The following is a 20,298-nucleotide window of genomic DNA, read 5'->3' as shown; positions in this document are numbered from 1 at the left end:
TGCATATCAAAGTACCTCAAACTTCAGTAGCTCAAAACAATCATTTTTTTTTAATCATTATCTTTCAGAGTTCTAGGATCTGGGGGCAGGGGGGCACTCGGTTAGGTGGCTCTCACTTGGATTCCTTCATGCAGTTATAGTCAGATGGTGGTGGAGGTTAGAGGCATTTTGAAATCTTACTTGCTCATACATGTGATAGTTGATGCTGGCTGTTGGCTGGGACCTCAGCAAGGGCTGTTGGCTAGAACACCCACATAGAGCTTCTCCACGTGGCCTGGCCTTCCTTACAACATAACAGTCTCAGACTTCTTACTGATGGCTCAGACATCAATGGCAAGTAATCCAAGAGAAAGGTTAAAAAATCCATCCCCTTATGACTGACGCTCAAACATCACTTAGTGTCACTTCTGCCATATTCTGTTGGTTGATTAGTCAGTAAGTTTGGTCTAGGTATAAGGGAAGAAGACATAGGTCCCATCTCTTAGTGGGAGGAATGTCAGAGAATCTGTGAACATGTTTAAAAACCACCAGGCAGAGGAAGGAGCTACCATCCCTCTGTCGGGGAGAACAGAAAGAGTTAATATTACAAGGATCAAGGATTGTGGAGTCAGAGCCATAAAGACCAGTGCTGGAGGTATGTGCTGGAATCACAAGGAGAGATGGAAGGGGAATCTAGGTCTTGCCATTCCAGGCCCAGTGATCCCACAGAAACAGTCCTAATCATTCCATCATACATATTGGCTCTTGTTGCCTGCATCTTATATAACTATGGCTGATTTGACAAACTACTGACTGGTACACTAGTAAATTGATGAGTAGATTACTGATTTTTGTTATGACAGTATTTTTCCATGAACAGCTCTATGAAAACAGGCTATCTGCTTTGTAGAAACAAAATCGTTAGGAGTTTGATATACGGCAGCCTCTTTGATAAGTCAGGATCATTAGAAAACGCAATTGTGCCAAATTAAAATAAACTAAGAGACATAATAACCGAATGCAATGTGTGGTCTTGACTTAGATAAATCAACTGTAAAGGACACTTTTTAGCCAATTGTGGAAATTTGAATATGATCTGGGTATTAGATGAGATAAAAATTTACTCAACAGGAAAGATGAGGATCATTGACTAAGAAAAGCAGCTTATGAAACAGGATGTACAATATTAATATGTACTAAGGTATTAATGGTGATGATCCGTAAGGGAGTGGGAATGTAATGTTTGTTTTTATTTTATTTTGCTCGTTTTGTGTTCTAATTTTCTATAATGCATCTGCATTATTTCTGTAACTATAAAAAAGTTATTCTACTAAAAACCTTTAAAAAAATTATGACATACTGGCGGGCTCACAATCACATAGAAACTGTCTCTCAGATTTACAATTTCAGAAATGCAATGTCAGACTGAGAAACAAATTTATTTTCATGGACCCTGAATCCAGACAGAAGCCAGAGATAGAGATATGACCCCTTATGGGAATCAACATACTTTCTCTTGGATTTAAAAAGATATTAGTGATTCTGAACAAAGCACTAAGGAAAAGGAAATTAAAGAGTCTCCTTCTAAAGTAATTTCCTTTCTCTTATCTCAGCACATGAAAATATCCAAGTCTCTCCATCTTAAACTAAACATGATGCTCCCCATGGTTCTATCCTTGATATTCTTCTTTTTATTTTTATTTTATATATTTCTACAAAGCAGACCATCATCTATAGTGATGACTGCCAAATACATTTCTTCATTCCTGATTGCTCCCCTAAGAATAGATAAATGTTTCCATTGGAATTCGCATGGGACCCTAGAATTCAACATATCTAGCATTAAATTTAATCATTTTTCTTCTTGCAAAACATATTATTAATTCTACATTTCTAATCCTTATTAATGATAGGGATATCAAACATGATGGCCATCCCAAATTTCCTCCATAATCCTACCACCCATACATATGACTAGTCATTCACAGATGCCCTGATAATCTATTTATGCAGAAAATCTATGTAGCTACTAAGACTCACAAGTGAGTTTTCAAGGTTTCAGGATAAAAGATCAATGTTTGAAAATCAACTGTATTTGTTAGCAACCATTGGAAATTGCAATTAAAATATATTTTTATAATAGGGTAAAACTATGAACTACTTAAGGATAAATCTGTTAAAATATGGACACTGAAAACTACAAAATATTGAAAAGAGAAATTAAGAAGATCTAACTAGATGGGGAAAAACGTCATGTCTGTGGATCAGAAGACTTAATTAAGGTGGCATTATTCTAAAATGGATGTATAGATTCAAATAATTGCTATCAAAATCCCAGAAGTTTTTTTGTAGAAGTTGACAATTATAAAATTCACTTGGAAATGCAAATGAACTAAAATAGCCAAAATAACTTTGAAAAAGAACAAATTTCTTCTGCCTTATTTAAAAATTTAGCATAAAACTATAGTAATCTAGATACAAGTATTGGCTCCAAAATAGGTAGATTGATCTACGGAATAGAATAGATAGTACAGAAATATACCAATAGATATAGAGTTAATTGATTTTCCACAAAGCTTCAAACACAATTCAGTGGACAGTCTTTTTAACAAACAGATATTCATATACATATACATATATATATTTCAATTGAATTTTGCACCATATACAAATATTAACTCAGAAATGGATTACAGATATAAATGTAAAATATAACGCTATAAAATTTATAAAGCAAAGCATAAGAAAAAACTTCTGTGCTTTATGTTAGGTCAAGATTTCTTAGATAAAATATCAAAAGCACAATCCATAAAATAAAATATTAATAATTTGGGCTTCAACAAAATGAAAAACTTCTGTTCTCCAAAAGACACCATTAAAAGAAAAAAAAGACCAAACCACAGAATGGGAGAAAATATTTGAAAATCTCATATCTGATAAAGGACTTTTATTCAAATACAAAGAGAACTATTAGAACATAACAGGTAAAAAACAAAAAGAGTAAATGGGGTTTCCCTGGTGGCGCAGTGGTTGAGAGTCCGCCTGCTGATGCAGGGACACGGGTTCGTGCCCCGGTCCGGGAAGATCCCACACGCCGCGTAGCGGCTAGGCCCGTGAGTCGTGGCCGCTGAGCCTGCTCATCCGGAGCCTGTGCTCCGCAACGGGAGAGGCCACAACAGTGAGAGGCGTACCGCAAAAAAAAAAAAAAAAAAGTAAATGATTTGAACATTTTGCCAAAAAGGGTTTACTAATGGCAGATAAGCACATGAACGATGCTCAGCATTATCCATCATTAAGGAAATGCAAACAAAACCCATAATGTGATACTACCACAGCCACTAGAACGGCTAAAATAAAAAGACTCGTCATACCAAGCACTGGGGGGCTATGAGCATACATGCCACTGATGGGAATGTAAACTGACACTATTCTGAAAAGCCATTTGATAGTTTCTTAAGTTAAACATACACTTACTAGATAACCCAGCCATTCCAATCCTGGGTATTTACCCAAAAGAAATAAAAGTATATGTACAGAAAAATACTTATAGATGGATGTTTACAGCAGCTTTATTTGTAATAGCCAAAAACTGGAAATAATCCAAATGTCCATCGCTGAGCTCATGGATATAAAAGCTGTGGTTCATCTATCTAGACAATGGAAAAACCACTCAGCAGTAGCAAAAGAATGAACTATCGAGACATCAACAACTTGGAATGAATTTCAAAATGATTACGCTGCCACCTCTTTTTTTTTTAGTAAACATGTATATAAACCTAACGGAATAAATAATGATTTAATATTCTTATAATCTGCACACATTTATGCATTGTGATTATCTACTTATCATCTTGTTGGAGGAGGTCATCAAGAGAACATGACTGTCAGCTGACCCATGAGCTAGACCCAGGCAACTGGAGGCTCCTCACCCCCTCCCCTGCTGGAGTCATTTCAAATGCAGCCTTGAGACAGTAATATGTTGTTGAGACCATCTGGATGGTATACTTGACTGAACCCAATTAAAACCTCTATATAAATCTTTAAGATTCTGGTGGGTGCGTATGGAGATCTACTCAACTTGGGGCAGCCCAAGACAAGTTTCATATGTAAGTTCCCTTGCTTATTAAAACTGCCACCTGCCTTGCAGAAATGTCTATGTAGGTCTTCTGCCCATTTTTTGATTAGGTTTTTGGGTTTTTTGATATTAAGCTATATGAGCTGCTTGTATATTTTGGAAATTAATCCCTTGTCTGTAGCATTGTTTGCAAATATTTTCTCCCAGTCCGTAGGTTGTCTTTTCACTTTGTTTATGATTTTCTTTGCTGTGCAGAAGCTTTTAAGTTTAATTAGGTCCCACTGGTTTATTTTTGCTTTTATTTCCATTGCTTTAGGAAATGGGTCCAAAAATATATTGCTGTGATTTATGTCAGAGACTGTTCTGTCTATGTTTTCCTCTATAGCTAGTCTTACATTTAGGTCTTACACTTAGGTCTTTAATCCATTTTGAGTTTATTTTTGTATATGGTGTTAGAAAATGTTCTAATTTCATTCTTTTGCATGTAGCTGTTCAGTTTTCCCAGCACCACTCATTAAAGAGACTGCCTTTCTCCACTGTATATTCTTGCCTCCTTTGTTGTAGATTAATTGCCCATAAGTATGTGGGTTTACTTCTGGGCTTTCTATTTTGTTCCATTGATCTATGTGTCTGTTTTTGTGCCAGTGCCATATTGGGGCTTTTTTAGAGCAAAATGATATATCATTTTATTCTCATTAGATTGGCAAAAATTAAGAAGTCCATATTGTTTTGATTACTGTAGCTTTGTAGTATAGTCTGAAGTCAGGAAGCCTGATTCCTCCAGCTCCACTTTTCTTTCTCAAGACTGTTTTGGCTATTCAGGGTCTTTTGTGTTTCCATACAAATTTAAAAAAAAATTTTTCTAGGCATGGAAGCAACGACACATGAATGAATAAAGAAGACGTGGTATATATACACAATGGAATATTACTCAGCCATAAAAAAAAACTAAATAATGCCATTAGCAGCAACATGGATGGACCTAGATGGATGGATCATACTAGGTGAAGTAAGTCACACAGAGAAAGACAAATAATATATGATATCACTTATATGTGGAATCTAAAAAAAAATGATACCAATGAACTTATTTACAAAATAGAAATAGACCCAAAGACATAGAAAACAAAATTTTTGTTACCAAAGGGGACAGCAAGGGCAGGGAGAGAGATAAATTAGGAGTTTGGAACTAACATATACATACTACTATATATAAAATAGGTAAACAACAAGGACCTACTGTATAGCACAGGGAACTATACTCAATATCTTATAATAACCTATAATGGAAAAGAATCTGAAAAATAATGTGTGTGTGTGTGTGTGTGTGTGTGTGTGTGTGTAACTGAATCACTTTGCTATACACCTGAAACCAACACAACACTGTAAGTTAACTAAACTTCAATTTAAAAAATAAATATATATGTTAATTAAAAACAAAAGCAAAAAATTGCCACCTACCAGTCTGGAGTAGCCTGACCCTTTCTTCAGTCTCTCCTTGCCCTCCGGGGCTGGGGGTGGAGGCAGTTTCACATTTCACCAGGGAAGCTCCTGTGGTTTTGAAACAACGCATCTAAATTTAAGTCCTAAATTAAACTGAACAGGGGACCCCACCTGCCCCAATTTCAGTAATAACTAAACGTTTTTACATTCCAAAGCAGAACATTGCAATTCTCATTGTTTGCCATTATGAATTAATTTTAATAGATAAAAACCCTTTTAGGGTTTCTTTATAATAGTATTTATTGGTGAGTTAGGACATTCAAATATGTGAGCACAGCCTGTGATATGTGTTTTGGTGAACAGCAGACTCTAGTCCTGTGTTTGAGCTTCACCCAGCTCAGCAACTTTCAAGTTTCCAAAGTTTTTCACATACAGAATTTTGGTCCTCACAAAAATCCTGTATGTATGAAGGTGAGTAAACATTCCACAAATAATAGCTACTAGTAGCTATTTTCATACAAATACTTAACTTTTCAAAAGATTTTTGAGTCCTAGTTCAAATTAACACCAAGAGTTCTTGGTTTCTTTCTTGGCCTTATAGCAAAATCATCCTCATATTGTCCTGTAGATAATAATTTCCTCCTTAGACATAAACCTTTATTGACTGCACTGAAGTGGTCATTTTCAGCAGTATGTAAACTCTCCCAAGGGGTTGAGATATAATCTTGATTTTCCTGTGTGATAGGGAAAGTTAAAATGCCTTCTCATTTCTGAAATTGCCAGATTCTTACTAAGTATGAACACTAGTAGAAAAAATACACACAGAAAACATTCAGAAATGTGCGGACTCCAGAAGGACAAAATTTTTTAAAAAAAACAACCTTTTTAGTTATAACTGTTAGAGGTTTACACATTAATAAAAATGCTTTCCCCTGTATTTAGACTTGCTACAAAACACTATAGGCTTTGGGTATAAGACTTGGTTATGGATAGAAAGAGAGAAGACTGAACGTGTGTTCTCCTGGAGGAGGAATTAGTGATATGGCCACTTTATACCTTCTCTAGGGCAGACACCACTGAATTATATGCACCAGTAGATCTATTTACAAGCCTATTTTTTATATCAACTTGGAAGCAGGCCCCATTTCACATGAAAATCTAAATGTCAAAAGTCTAGGTAATTTTCATTCTCGACACTCTTCTAAAGTTGATTATCTTTTTTATTATAATACCACAGAGGACACTTTAGGTCAGAAATGAAGCAATATACCCACATACAGTTTATGAAATGACACTAACCTTCTATTTCTGATTCACCTTCCTTTACTGCCTCATGTTGTTTTGGTAAAGAATGCTTCCAAAGGTTCCATTTGTAACCAAAATTTTTCATATCACTACTAAGAGGCTAAATATCTTTTTTTAATTCATTGATTTATAACAGCATAGAATTTTCTTATAGCTGGTTCAGTCATGCTGAGATTTGTGGCCAAAGTTTCCACCATCTGGACAGGTGTTGATCGGGCCCTGAGTGTATGCAACAGTTTACATAATGTCATTATGTTCAATTTTCTTAATTTTTACTTTATCAATTCAATATTCTTTATATGTTTTTTAAAATTCTTATAATTTGTCTTTGTTTGCTAAGGCTGCCATAACAACCAAAGTACTACAACCTGGGTGGCACAAACAACGGATAGTTTTTGTAGGCTTTTTTTTGTTGTTTTTGGCCATGCCGCGTGGCTTGTGGGATCTTAGTTCCCTGACTAGGGATCGAACCCATGGCCCCTGCAGTGGAAGCATGGAGTCCTAACCACTGGACCACCAGGGAATTCCCACAACAGATAGTTTCTGTCTCATAGTTCTGGAGGCTAGAAGTCTGAGATCAAGGTGTCAGCAGCGTTTATTCTTTCTAGGGGCTGTCAAGGAGCATCTGTTCCATGCCTCTCCTCTAGCTTCTGGTGGTTTGCAGTAATTTTTGGCATTCCTTGACTTGTATAAGCACCACCCCAATCTTTGCCTTCATTGTCACATGATGTTCTCCCTGTGGGGGTATCTGTGCCTATACTTCCCCTTTTTATAAGGATACCAGTCACATTAGATTAGGGCCCACCCTAATGACTTCATCTTATCTAATTACATCTGTAATGACCTATTTCCAAATAAGGTCACATTCTCAGCTACTGGGGTCAGGACATATGAATTTTGGGAAGACACAATTAAACCCCTAGCAGACATATATATATACCTTGCTACATATGAAAGTTTTTAGCATTTCATTAGTATACTTACATTTGCTTTCTTCATGTCTGTTTTCATAAGATGAAAACAAGTTTCTTAAGACCATCAACAATATGGAACAATATAATAGTTAGATAGAAATACTAAGGGTAAATCACTTCAACCAATGGTTCAATTACAGACCCTCTAGTTTATGCTCAGCCACCCTTACCTAGCATCTTTTGGTTTTTGGTTGCTGTTTTCTAACAGTAGACATACATAGATAGACACTGCCCCCTGATAAAGTTTATAAAAATGAAATAACATGTACGGCCTCTAGCTCTGTGTACAGCTCACTGGTTTCGGTTATCAAGTTTTAAACAATAACAGCTCTGTGATATGCAGCAAGTGGGACTACTTAAACCTGTTTCACAAGTATTGACAATCAGGGTAGCAAATAGGTTTCATTTCTCTCTTAGCGCCAACTCTAGTCAATTGGTAAATTGAATTACTAACCAGCTTAATTGAAGATTCTAATGCCCAGGAAATAGCAGGTTACGGTAGATTCTTAATGTTTGCTATTAGCTGGGATATAAGAGGTAGTTCAGTCATCACATGATCCATCCCCCTGGCTCTAAGTCACGATAAAGCACCCAAGATAATCCAAGTCCCCCAAAGACAACTGTAACCTAGATTGAGGTGTTACAATTATTCTGTGCCTCAGATCCTGCTTCCCCCCGATTTCTTGTTCATGAATTATCTTCCTGCCCCCATACTATCTAATGTCCTACTAATACTAACAATCTCTGTCCCCACTTGGTTGGCTCTTGAAAACCAGCATTGTTTGAAAATCATTCTTTGGTTTGTCTCTCTCGACTTTTGCACCAACTATCTTCCAGGTGCTATAGTCTGGAAGCAAATTAGGTTCTGTGAGTCAAAGCCCTTTTCTTAAGATTCCAAAGGCAGAAATACAGTGAGCTCCATATTCCTGAAACTCCCAGCTGTAGCCGCTGTCGAGAAAAGTCATGGAAATATAAGATCGTTCTTCCTACACCAGCATTCCAGTGTCCATTCTCTGGTTCCATGAATTGAGAGGTGGGTTTGATGAGAGCGGGGGCTTCTTGCTTCCAGCAAGGCTGCATTAAAGGCCTCAGACTCGGTGGCTTGCCTAGTGGGACAGTGATGCAGTCTTCCTAAAGATGTTTCTGGAAACCCAACCTAGCACGCTTCCTTAAGCCTAATTACATTTAAAGCACCAATTTTGGGGACGTAAACTTTCTGCCTCAGACACATAGAGGGTTATTCATAATTACAGTAGATTTAAAGGAATATGAGGGATGGGGCAGAGTCATGAAAAGTTTCTGGCAATTTCAAACTGAGCATTAGGCATTAGACTTTGGACATCTTTATTATTTTCTTTGGATTAATTCCTTGTGGGATTTTTCATTGGATACGTTACACCAGATAAAATCCCAGCCACATGCAATCTCACCCCTCCTTTCTAGATTGTTTCTGACTTTCCAAATTCTCCCTAATTGCAGAGAAATTCACTCTCCTCATTTCCCAACCCAAACCTAGTTCTCAGGCCCATTTGGTATATCCAAACCGACCAGCATGCACAGCAACTCAAAATAATTTCTGTAACAGGAACCACTCTCTTACATGGCAGTGGTGCTTATACACAACTTTTTCATTCATTAGATAACAGTAGTTGATATGGAAGCCAATGGAACAAGAGCTGATATGTCACATGAGAAGTTTAAGGTGTGACCATATGGTGTTATCAGAGAATATCAAGGTTCCTCCATCACATGACATGACAATAGCATTATGTTCTTCCCAAAGCGGTACCACTGGGAGCAGAATGAAAAGCCAAGTCAGTATCCAACAGCCTGTTTGCTCTCTCTCCCTCTCATCTCCAGCCCTCAGCTATGGAAATCGACCCTGCCTGGGCACTTCCAATATGAATATACAAGTCTTTTTTTCAATCCAATGTTGTTTTTCCCAGTGGTTATTTCAACGGTTATGTTTCTTTCTATCTGTTCCTTTTTCGCCATTCTAGAATCTCTATTCTCCGTATTTCAGAACTCCTGATGCTGCCTCCAAATCTTGCAGCTTCTTCCCCATGATTTCATTCTCTTTGTATTTTTGCTGTTTTACAATGTGTCTTCTACTTGACCCTCCAGGATGGTCTCTATAGTGACTAATCTTTCCTCAATTCATACACTCAGTTTTTTGGGGTTTTTTTTGCGGTATGCGGGCCTCTCACTGCTGTGGCCTCTCCCGTTGCGGAGCACAGGCTCTGGATGCGCAGGCTCAGCGGCCATGGCTCACGGGCCCAGCCGCTCCGCGGCATGTGGGATCTTCCCGGACTGGGGCACGAACCCGTGTCCCCTGCATCGGCAGGCGGACTCTCAACCACTGCGCCACCAGGGAAGCCCCATACACTCAGTTTTTAAATTTAAAAATTATCAGATTTTTAAGTTTCAGAAAGTCTTATAAAGCTATAATAGAATCTCTTCGAGCCTTCTTTTAAAACATTTTGTTGTGGTTATTCTAATCATCATCTGTCTCCTCTAACAGTTTTATTACTATACTAGAAGCTTTCCTATTCTTTTTATCCACTCTGTCTCTCTTTCTCTCTCTCTCTCTACCTCTCTCTCTCTCTCTCTCTCACTGTCTCTCTCTCTCTCCTTGTTCTATCTCAAAGACACTGCTGCTGGGTCCCCTTAGATTGTGATGATTTCCTTAGCATACCCATGAGTTTATTTACGTAACAAGCTACTAGGGTACCTGGGAGTGATGGAAACCCACAAGTGGTAGGAAGTACTGCTCTTCACAGACAGGGACATGAAACTGGAAACTCTTCAGTTCTTTCTGCAAACACAGGAAAAAGCTTGATTGCTGATCTCTGACATCAGGGGGATCAAGGCCTCTCCAAAGATTTGACAATGAGCAGGTCTTCCTAGAATGACAATGAATGGAATGGCAGGGCTCTTCCTCTGAGGGATCCACAGAACTCAGAGGTACAATCTTTCTTCAGGAACAAAAGAATTCAGATTTTCCTCCCAGGCCAACTGCCAGGCCCAGAATCAAGAACCATCCTAAACATGCAGCCCCTGGAAAGGTCAGAGTGTTCCCACACACCCTGCAGTCTGAGCACCTGTTTCTCTATGGAGACAGAGTTGATAGTTGGATTAGAGTTGAGAGTGGATGTGTCAGGCCACCATATCATCAGAATTCTGATCACTCTGAGGCAGATGGAAGAGATGAAAACAAAGGAGACAGGTAAGATAGATGGAAACAGGGCTTCCCTGGTGGCGCAGTAGTTGAGAGTCCGCCTGCCGATGCAGGGGACACGGGTTTGTGCCCCGGGTCCAGGAAGATCCCACATGCCACGGAGTGGCTGGGCCCGTGAGCCATGGCCACTGAGCCTGCGTGTCCAGAGCCTGTGCTCCGCAACGGGAGAGGCCACAGCAGTGAGAGATCCGCGTACCGCAAAAAAAAAAAAAAAAAAAGATAGATGGAAACAGCCAATATTATTTGATTTATGCCTTATCACTCTCCACAAAAGATTTAATATGACTTAATGGCAGAGTATGAAATAAAACAGCAAAATGTAAATAGAGATTAAAAATAAGAACCAAGCAAAACATAACTTAGAAGAGATCTAGACAAGGAAAAACAAAATAAGTAACTTTGACCTTGAGCTGGATTAATGGACAGATAAGCCAGGAGGTTGCTTGGGACACTGATGTCTAATGAATAATAAAACATCACTGGGAAAAAGTCACACAATGTAAATTGGCCCCACTCCCATTAAAGTAGACAGAATGAAATTAAAATTCAAAACACCCCTTACTGTACTACTTTATCTCTTTTTTTCCTTCCAGTTTTACTGAGATATAATTGACATACAGCACTGTAAGGTATACAGCATAATAATTGGACTTACATACATCATGAAATTATTCCACAATAAGTTTAGCAAACATCCATCATCTCATATAGATACAAAATGAAAGAAAAAGAAAAAAAAATTTTTCTTGTGATGAGAACTCTTGGGATTTACTCTCTTAATAACTTTCATGTATAACACACAGCAATGTTAGTTATATTTATCATGCTATATGTTACATCCGTAGTACTTATTTATCTTAAAGCTGGAAGTTCATACCTTTTGACTGCTTATATCCAATTTCCCTTCCTCCAACCCCTCACCTCTGATAACCACAAATATGATCTCTTTACTACTTTATCTTTTGAATATTTTCCCCCTACCCATATATAATTTTAGTGAGTTAGATGTCAGCAAAGTGAGCTAAGGTTCTAAAAACAACTAAAGCCAGACATAGGTCTGCTTATGAGGGTGAGTAGTTCAGTTTACTAAAGTAAAAAACTGTACTTCTAAGAAGTTGTCTTGGAACTCTATAGCATCTACAAGTTAAAAATATTATAACAGAAAAATGCAAAGATAAGAGCTAGATAAATAGAAAATAGTTTGACAAATATTTTGGATAGTATTAAGGCCTACCTCCTATATTGGGCTTTGAAGATACTGCATGTTTTACAAATTGAAGGTTTATGGCAACTCTGCACAGTCACAGATGATGGTTAGCATCTTTTAGCGATAAAGTATTTTTTAATTAAGGTATGTAGTTGTTTTTTAGTCATAATGCTACTGTACACTTAGGAGGCTACCGTATAGTGTAAACATAATTTTTATATTCACCAGGAAATGAAAAAACTCATCTGACTGGCTTTATTGCAATATTCACTTCATTGCGGTGGTCTGGAACTGAACCTGCAATATTTCCATGGGATGTCTGTATATGATTCTGCCCGTCATAACTTCTTAGAAAAAAGTTTCTCCTCACCTCCACTGTATAAAAGTTTAAAATATATTTTAAAAATTTCTCTCTGAAAAAGATCAAGTTTTTAACTGCCTATCAAATTCTACATCTCAGTGTGGCCTTACATGTAGCCCATTCACTAATAAACCTTTTTTTTTTTTCGCATTACGCGGGCCTCTCACTGCTGCAGCCTCTCCCGTTGTGGAGCACAGGCTCCGGACGCGCAGGCTCAGCGGCCATGGCTCACGGGCCTAGCCACTCCGCAGCATGTGAGATCTTCCCGGACCGGGGCACGAACCCGTGTCCCCTGCATCGGCAGGCAGACTCCCAACCACTGCGCCACCAGGGAAGCCCCCCTAATAAACCTTTTTAAAGCAGTTCTTCTAACCCAGTTTTACCTTTTTCCAGAAAAGAGAATCTTGACTATAATAATAATGTATGATCTACCTCATTCAAGTACCTATCTATAAAAATACCTAGAATTATTTTTAAATTCATATCATTTGAAGGAAAAAATGGCTTAATTGAGAACTACTAATCATATTCTTCGAAATGAAGAAACTGTACTTATTAAAATACAGTTAACTTGAACTTTCTCTAAATAGTTCTACAATTTTACCCTGAATTGACATATACAACTTTCTCTAAATAAATCTACAATTTTATCCTGATATTAACGAAAAGTTCCTTCTCAATAAGAAATTAATCTCCCTTACCCAGCCTGGCCAGGAGAACAGACTCTGTGTTGGTCTCATCTGGATTTATCATCTTCCAAATTCTACTAGTAACCTTGTAATTTAAGCCTGTAATACATTTAACATATTATTCTGAGACTCTGCAAAAGCACAAGGTTCACTGAAATGAACAAAACTTTAATAACTGCTTTTGGAGGATGACAACTTTCTCTAATATGCTTTGTATTAATGGTCATTTCTTTCTGCAAACTTAGCTCTAAGCTCTTTGTTTCTTTTTACCATCGTGATTATCCTTCTATGCTTCTGTTCTCTGCTCTGGGTGGAGCCAAGAGCTCCTATGGTAAAAAGAGACATATCTCTATTGGGGTCCAAGCAGAAAACAACTAACCCAGAGGGCACAGAAAACCTGCAGTGTCACTACTTTTGAAACACATTTGAGGAGCTCCATTTGCTGCAGTATCTCAAAGCTGTTATTGTTGAATAATTTAATACCCCAAATCACATGGGCTGCATACAGAGCTGCACACCTCAAGCACTGTTTCATGTTTATAGAATAATATTTAAAGTCCTTTCTCACAGCCTCCCTCATTTGATGGCTGACACAACCCTGGGAAACAGGTAAATAAGACATAATTATTACAATTTTATAACTGAGGAATATGAGAGTCTTAAATCTGTAAGTGATGGCAAAAATCATAGCCCCTAAAGTCAGATTCTAATTCCAGTGCATTCACTTGGTGTGAGCTCTTCATCCATTCATCTTAGTTTCCTCCAATCTCTTAAACCAGTTGTGAGGATTAAATGGGATCAGGGATGAAAAGCACTGGTATGCTAATGGCATTTTACTACTCCTCAGAGATCTGGGTCTGACCACTCAGCCAATAAATGGCAAAATTCAGAACAGAATCCAACTTTCTGACTCCTGAGCAAGTAGAAAAATAGCAGCTCAGGGCCCACAAGTCCCTTGGACAATGATGCTTTATGACTTGTCCATAATGTGAAAATTTCTCTCCAGATCCAAGTTTTGTGCAGCCTGTCACTTAATTTGGAAGCTCTTTAAGAATACAAAACTGAGAATATCAGATTAGGGTATAAAAGTGGTATTTATTTAGAAGGAGAAAAGAAGTCACAACAAATTATAAGTTTTAAAAACCTAAATTTCTCTTTCTGATTTTTGTTGTTAGTGTATAGGAATGCCAGAGATTTCTGTGCATTAATTTTGTATCCTGCAACCTTACCAAATTCATTGATTAGTTCTAGTAGTTTTCTGGTGGCATCTTTAGGATTTTCTATGTTTAGTATCATGTCATCTGCAACAGTGACCGTTTTACTTCTTCTTTTCCAATTTTTTATTTCTTTTTCTTCTCTGATTGCCGTGGCTAGGACTTCCAAAACTATGTTGAATACAAGTGGCGAAAGTGGACATACTTGTCTTGTTACTGATCTTAGTGGAAATGCTTTCAGTTTCTCACCACTAAGTATGATGTTTGCTGTGGGTTTGTCATATATGGCCTTTATTATGTTGAGGGAGTTCCCTTTATGCCTATTTTCTGCATCTGTTGAGATGATCATATGGTTTTTATTCTTCAATTTGTTAATATGGTGTATCACATTGATTGATTTGCATATATTGAAGAACCCTTGCATCCCTGGGATAAATCCCCCAATCCCATTTACCATTGCAACAAAAAGAATAAAATATCTAGGAATAAACCTACCTAAGGAGGCAAAAGACTTGTATTCAGAAAACTATAAAACACTGATAAAAGAAATCAAAGATGACATAAACAGATGGAGAAATATAACATGTTCTTGGATTGGAAGAATCAATATTGTTTAAATGACTTTACTGCCCAAAGCAATCTACAGATTCAGTGCAATCCCTATCAAACTACCAATGGCATTTTTCACAGAATTAGAATCAAAAATTTTACAATTCATATGGAAACACAAAAGACCCCGAATAGCCAAAGCAATCTTGAGGAAAAAAAAAAAATGGAGCTGGAGGAATCAGGCTCCCCAACTTCAAACTATACTGCAAAGCTACAGTAATCAAGACAGTATGGTTGGTACTGGCACAGTAACAGAAATACAGATCAACAGTACAGGATAGAAAGCCCAGAGATAAACCCACATGCATATGGTCACCTAATTTATGACAAAGGAGGCTAGAACATACAATGGAGAAAAGACAGCCTCTTCATTAAGTGGTGCTGGGAAAACTGGACAGCTACATGTAAAAGAATGAAATTAGAACACTCCCTAACACCATACACAAAAATAAACTTAAAATGGATTAAAGACCTAAATGTAAGACCAGACACTATAAAACTCTTAGAGGAAAACACAGGAAAAACACTCTTTGACATAAACCACAGCAAGATCTTTTTTGACCCACCTCCAAGAGTAATGGAAATAAAAACAAAAATAAACACATGGGACCTAACGAAACTTCAAAGCTTTTGCACATCAAAGGAAACCATAAACAAGATGAAAAGACAACCCTCAGAATGGGAGAAAATATTTGCAAATGAATCAATGGACAAAGAATTAATCTCCAAAATATACAAACAGCTCATGAAGCTCAATATCAAAAAAACAAACAATTCAATTAAAAAATGGGCAGAAGACCTAAATAGATATTTCACCAAAGAAGACATACAGATGGCCAAGAAGCACGTGAAAAGATGCTCAACATTGCCATTGTTAGAGAAATGAAAATCAAAACTACAGTGAGGTATCACCTCACACTGGTCAGAATGGCCATTATCAAAAAATCTAGAAACAATAAATGCTGGAAAGGGTGTGCTGAAACAGGAACCCTCCTGTGCTGTTGGTGGGAAAGTAAATTGATACAACCAACATGAAGAACAGTATAGAGTTTACTTAAAAACCTGAAAATAGAACTACCATATGACCCAGCATTCCCACTACTAGGCATATACCCTGAGAAAACCATAATTCAAAAAGAGACATGTACCACAATGTTCATTGCAGCACTATTTCCAATAGCCAGGACATGGAACCAACCTAAATGTCCATCGACAGGTGAATGGATAAAGAAGATGTGGCACATATATACAATGGAATATTACTCAGCCATAAAAAGAAACGAAACTGAGTTATTTGTAGTGAAGTGGATGGACCTACAGTCTGTCACACAGAGTGAAGTAAGTCAGAAAGAGAAAAACAAATACCACATTTTAACATATATATATGGAATCTAAAAAAAGAAAAAAATGGTACTGATAAACATAGTGGCAGGGCAGGAATAAAGATGTAGACATAGAGAATGGACTTGAGGACACAGCTGGGGAAGGGGAAGCTGGGGAGAAGTGAGAATAGCATCGACATATATACACTACTGAACGTAGAATAGTTAGCTAGTGGGAAGCAGCCGCATAGCACAGGGAGATCAGCTCGGTGCTTTGTGACCACCTAGAGGAGTAGGATAAGGAGGGTGGGAGGGAGGCTCAAGAGGGAGGGGATATGGGGATATACATATGCATATGGCTCATTCACTTTGTTCTACAACAGAAACTAACACAGTATTGTGAAGCAATTATACTCCAATAAAGATCTATTTTTTTAAAAAAGCCTAAAAATGAAAACATTACAAAACCAAAAAGATAACATATCTATCAACTAACAAAAACACCTCTATAATACCTTTTTCCTCCATTTTTTGCATACTCTGACCACTTCTTCATATAATCATTTTGACACATTTTCCAATACAGAGACTAGCAGAATAAGTCATTGTTTTCTTCTAGCACAGTTGGTTGCTTCATTTTATTGCAGACAATTTTACCTGCAGTTTGGTCTGAAACTGACAACTTAGGCAAGATATATCAGATATTCTAAGGTGCCATCTGATGTGCTGGAGTACATAAAATACACAACTTCAGTTGGCCCTACTGCTATAGATTTGTGTCCTATAAACACAGTAATTCTGATCAATTCTATTTCATGTATATCCCACACACACACAAAAAAAGATGGAGTGTTACTGACTAGAAAGAACTTCTGCTTTAATTAGGTATCAATACAAACTGAATCCTCCATTTACAATTTTACATGTCTGATAGTTGAGAGAATTTTCCATGGACCAGTTTCTGGCTCCATACATTCCAAGCTTTGTTTCACCCCTTTTCCTACCAATGTACTTCTGGAGCTAGTTTATATCATGATACTGTAGCTTTAGGTGAGGAAGCCAGATGAGCATATAGATAGGGAGCAGAGGAGTGTCCCTGTAAACTATGTGAACACTAGAACACCTAGCAATAACTTAGGTATATACTAAAGTGACTTCAAACTACACAACTTATCTCATAAATCCCTTAGCCAGATCCCCAAAATGCATACAGTCCCTCCAAGGCCACATACCATGAGAGAAAGCATGTCAGAGGAAAATTTGGAGTAGAGAAAATAGTCTTAACTGATTGCTATTAAAATATTACATATTTTTTCAAATTTACAGAACATATGACCATTAGAACCCACTGCTAGGGCCCCTCCTTGCAGGGCTTGAGATGGGGCTAGTGCAAGTGAGGGGCCCTGGGGCTTCAGCTTCAAAGGAAATCCAACTCTGCACAGATCCATCCCCAAAGCAATGCCAGGGAGCCAACTCAATCAGATGCCTCCATTTTTGTTCATAAGAGGCAAAATACTTCTAGGATTCTCAAGCAGTTTAAAAAGATAAGTTAACTTCTTACAAAGGCTACCTTTATGCCCCTTCTAATTTATTTATTCTCTTGGACCAGTCTTGCTGCTTTGAAAAACCTGAGGAACATCTAGGCAAAGAAAAGCAAAGGATTCACAGCCGGAAAGAAAACATGTCTATGTATTGGTTGTTCATCCTATGACATTTTGACACCTGAGAACATTTTAGGACATTTTAGCTCTAACCCTAACTTTGATTTGCCCATGTTGTATTACCAATTCAGATTCACTTTAACCCTGAAAACGCCAAGCTGAAAAGATTCTGTAGCACCTAGCCATAGATTGTTTCTATCCTGACTTGTTTTCATTTCACCATGGATCTCTGAGCAGTCACTGAGCTAATCCAATTTTCAGGCCCATTAATCTGGAATTTCAACTCAAAGGAGAGACGATGCAGTTCCCTGATGGGTTGGCAGGGCAGAAGCAACTGTGACAGCAACATCTTAAATCTTCTCCTGCGGCCTACAGATCAGTGTGCGTGTTATTTCCCCCGACCTACTTGTGGAGGTCTCCTTAAATGCCCAGGGGAAGGCAGGGGAGGCTACAGCTTGTCTTTTCCCCATTGTTTGTCGTTAATCCTAGCAAGGCTAACCTTCAAGCATTGTGAAATGGACAATGCAGGTTTTTGGAATCTCCAGGTCTTCCACTCCAGTCTCTCCAGTTTGACCGTCAATTTCCTTTAGAATTCACAGTTTTCTTTACTGTCCTTCTCCCTTCTAGTAACCTGTTTTTGAGGAAGATATGATTGAAAAGAAAACAAGAACAAAATGCCCACACTAGGGTGCAAATGAGTACATTTTAGTGTTTCACTAACGGTGTTTATGGACACTGGCTGCATATTAAAATTACCAGGGACTTTTAAAAACAATTCCAATACCTGGGCCCTGATCCAGACTAATAAAATCAGGCACTCTGGGGGTCAGGTCCAAGCATGGGGAATTTTCTTTTATCTCCCCAGGTGAATCTGTTTTGTCATTTTATTTTCATGGAGAAAGGAAACAGAAGGGAAAATCTGGAGCACCATTTGCAGAATTTCAGGCAACAGAAAGCAAGGGAGATATTTTAGGGAGCAGATGGCAGAGGGTTTTTTCAGCAGCCTTAAAAGCCCTGAAGTAGTCAATTTACTTCTCCCATTCATAGACAGAGACTGCTCTAAAATTGCTTTCACCTATAGCAACCACATTAGAATGAAACAGACCAATCGAAGTGCCGTTATTTTGTAACAATTCAGTACCAGGACATCTGTAAAAAGCTGCTTTCATACTTCGATTATGGATTTCATCCACTGTATTTTGTGCATGTCACAAACAGTGACAGCAGATGTCATTATAGGACAGAAGTTTTTTATTTCTCTGTTAATGTTGTTTATTAACAAGCACTGTGTGAGCACCCACTGTGGAGACCTGTCCTGGGAGCCATTAGAAAATAACAGCAGAGATAATCCCTCCTTAGCTATAAAATCCTATGATTCTGAGGCAAATCTCTTCTATGAATGCTGAACACTTTGGAAAGACCTCTTAGGAGACAAAATTTTGGAGGCATCAAAGAGCAAATTATTCTGCCAAATTGTTTCCTTTCTGATCTGCCTGAAATTCCTATTTCTTCTAGATGCATCAATGTAAGTTGCACGAACTTCATTTGGAAAAGGTGGCGTTACACTGTAGCACCTACTACCCCCTTGGCATATATTGGTCACCAGATCACCTAGAACAAATTCCTCAAGGTTTAGAGCCCTGAGCAGGAAAAGTCTATACTAGAAAAAGGGACCAGAACAGTACAAGCCGCTCTGAGGTGGCGTGAACACTGCAGGCTGGGAAAGCACACGGATGCCCAAAAGAAGAGCTTCAAGAGGATGGTCCCAGAAAGGGCAGGTGACAGGGTCAGAAGAACATGGATATCACTATCTCTGCCTACTTCCCAAGTGTTGCCTTGGCACGTTCAGGCTTTGTGTTTTCAGGACAACCTGTTGCTGGTTTGAACCTTTTTGGCTCTATGGCCTTCATGTTACTGACCATTCTCCACCAGTTTTCACCTGGCTTCTTGCAACCTGGCTCCCCCTGCTGCCTGCTCCTAGTTTCTAACCCTACCTTTCACTAGCTGCCGCCACCACTGCCTGACCCCAAATACAGGATAGGATGATGTCCCTTTAAAATAAAGTTGAAGAGTGAACCGCGGGTCATTGGGAAGCAGAAGAGAAGTAAGATACGTGGTGGTAATAGTAATAGCAATTGTATTACTAAGACACTGCATGTTTATTAGTGAATAGGTGTGTCAGCAGTGATCAGGGAATGCTCCCACTTTTAGGAATGTGTTC

At 38.2% G+C, this 20,298-nt stretch overlaps 1 protein-coding gene across 4 annotated transcripts in view; it reads right to left on the bottom strand.

The window, feature by feature from the left end:
• Positions 1-20,298, bottom strand: part of GRXCR1 (glutaredoxin and cysteine rich domain containing 1) — a gene marked incomplete at its 5' end in the record, with an annotated part of 298,880 nt that overhangs the window by 144,047 nt on the left and 134,535 nt on the right. For 2 of the 4 annotated variants that reach the window (XR_013828192.1, XR_013828194.1), the window contains one exon: positions 5,516-5,605. The exons of 1 other annotated variant lie outside the window; for it this stretch is intronic. Of the gene's footprint in view, positions 1-5,515; positions 5,606-10,507; positions 10,680-20,298 lie in introns of all 4 variants that reach the window. One more of the 4 variants, XR_013828193.1, reaches the window with a different exon arrangement.

Source organism: Stenella coeruleoalba (genome assembly GCF_951394435.1).
Source record: "Stenella coeruleoalba genome assembly, chromosome: 4".
Taxonomy (NCBI): Eukaryota; Metazoa; Chordata; class Mammalia; order Artiodactyla; family Delphinidae; genus Stenella; species Stenella coeruleoalba.
Note: the sequence above shows the minus strand (reverse complement) of the source record. Positions and strands in the feature narration are given on the sequence as shown.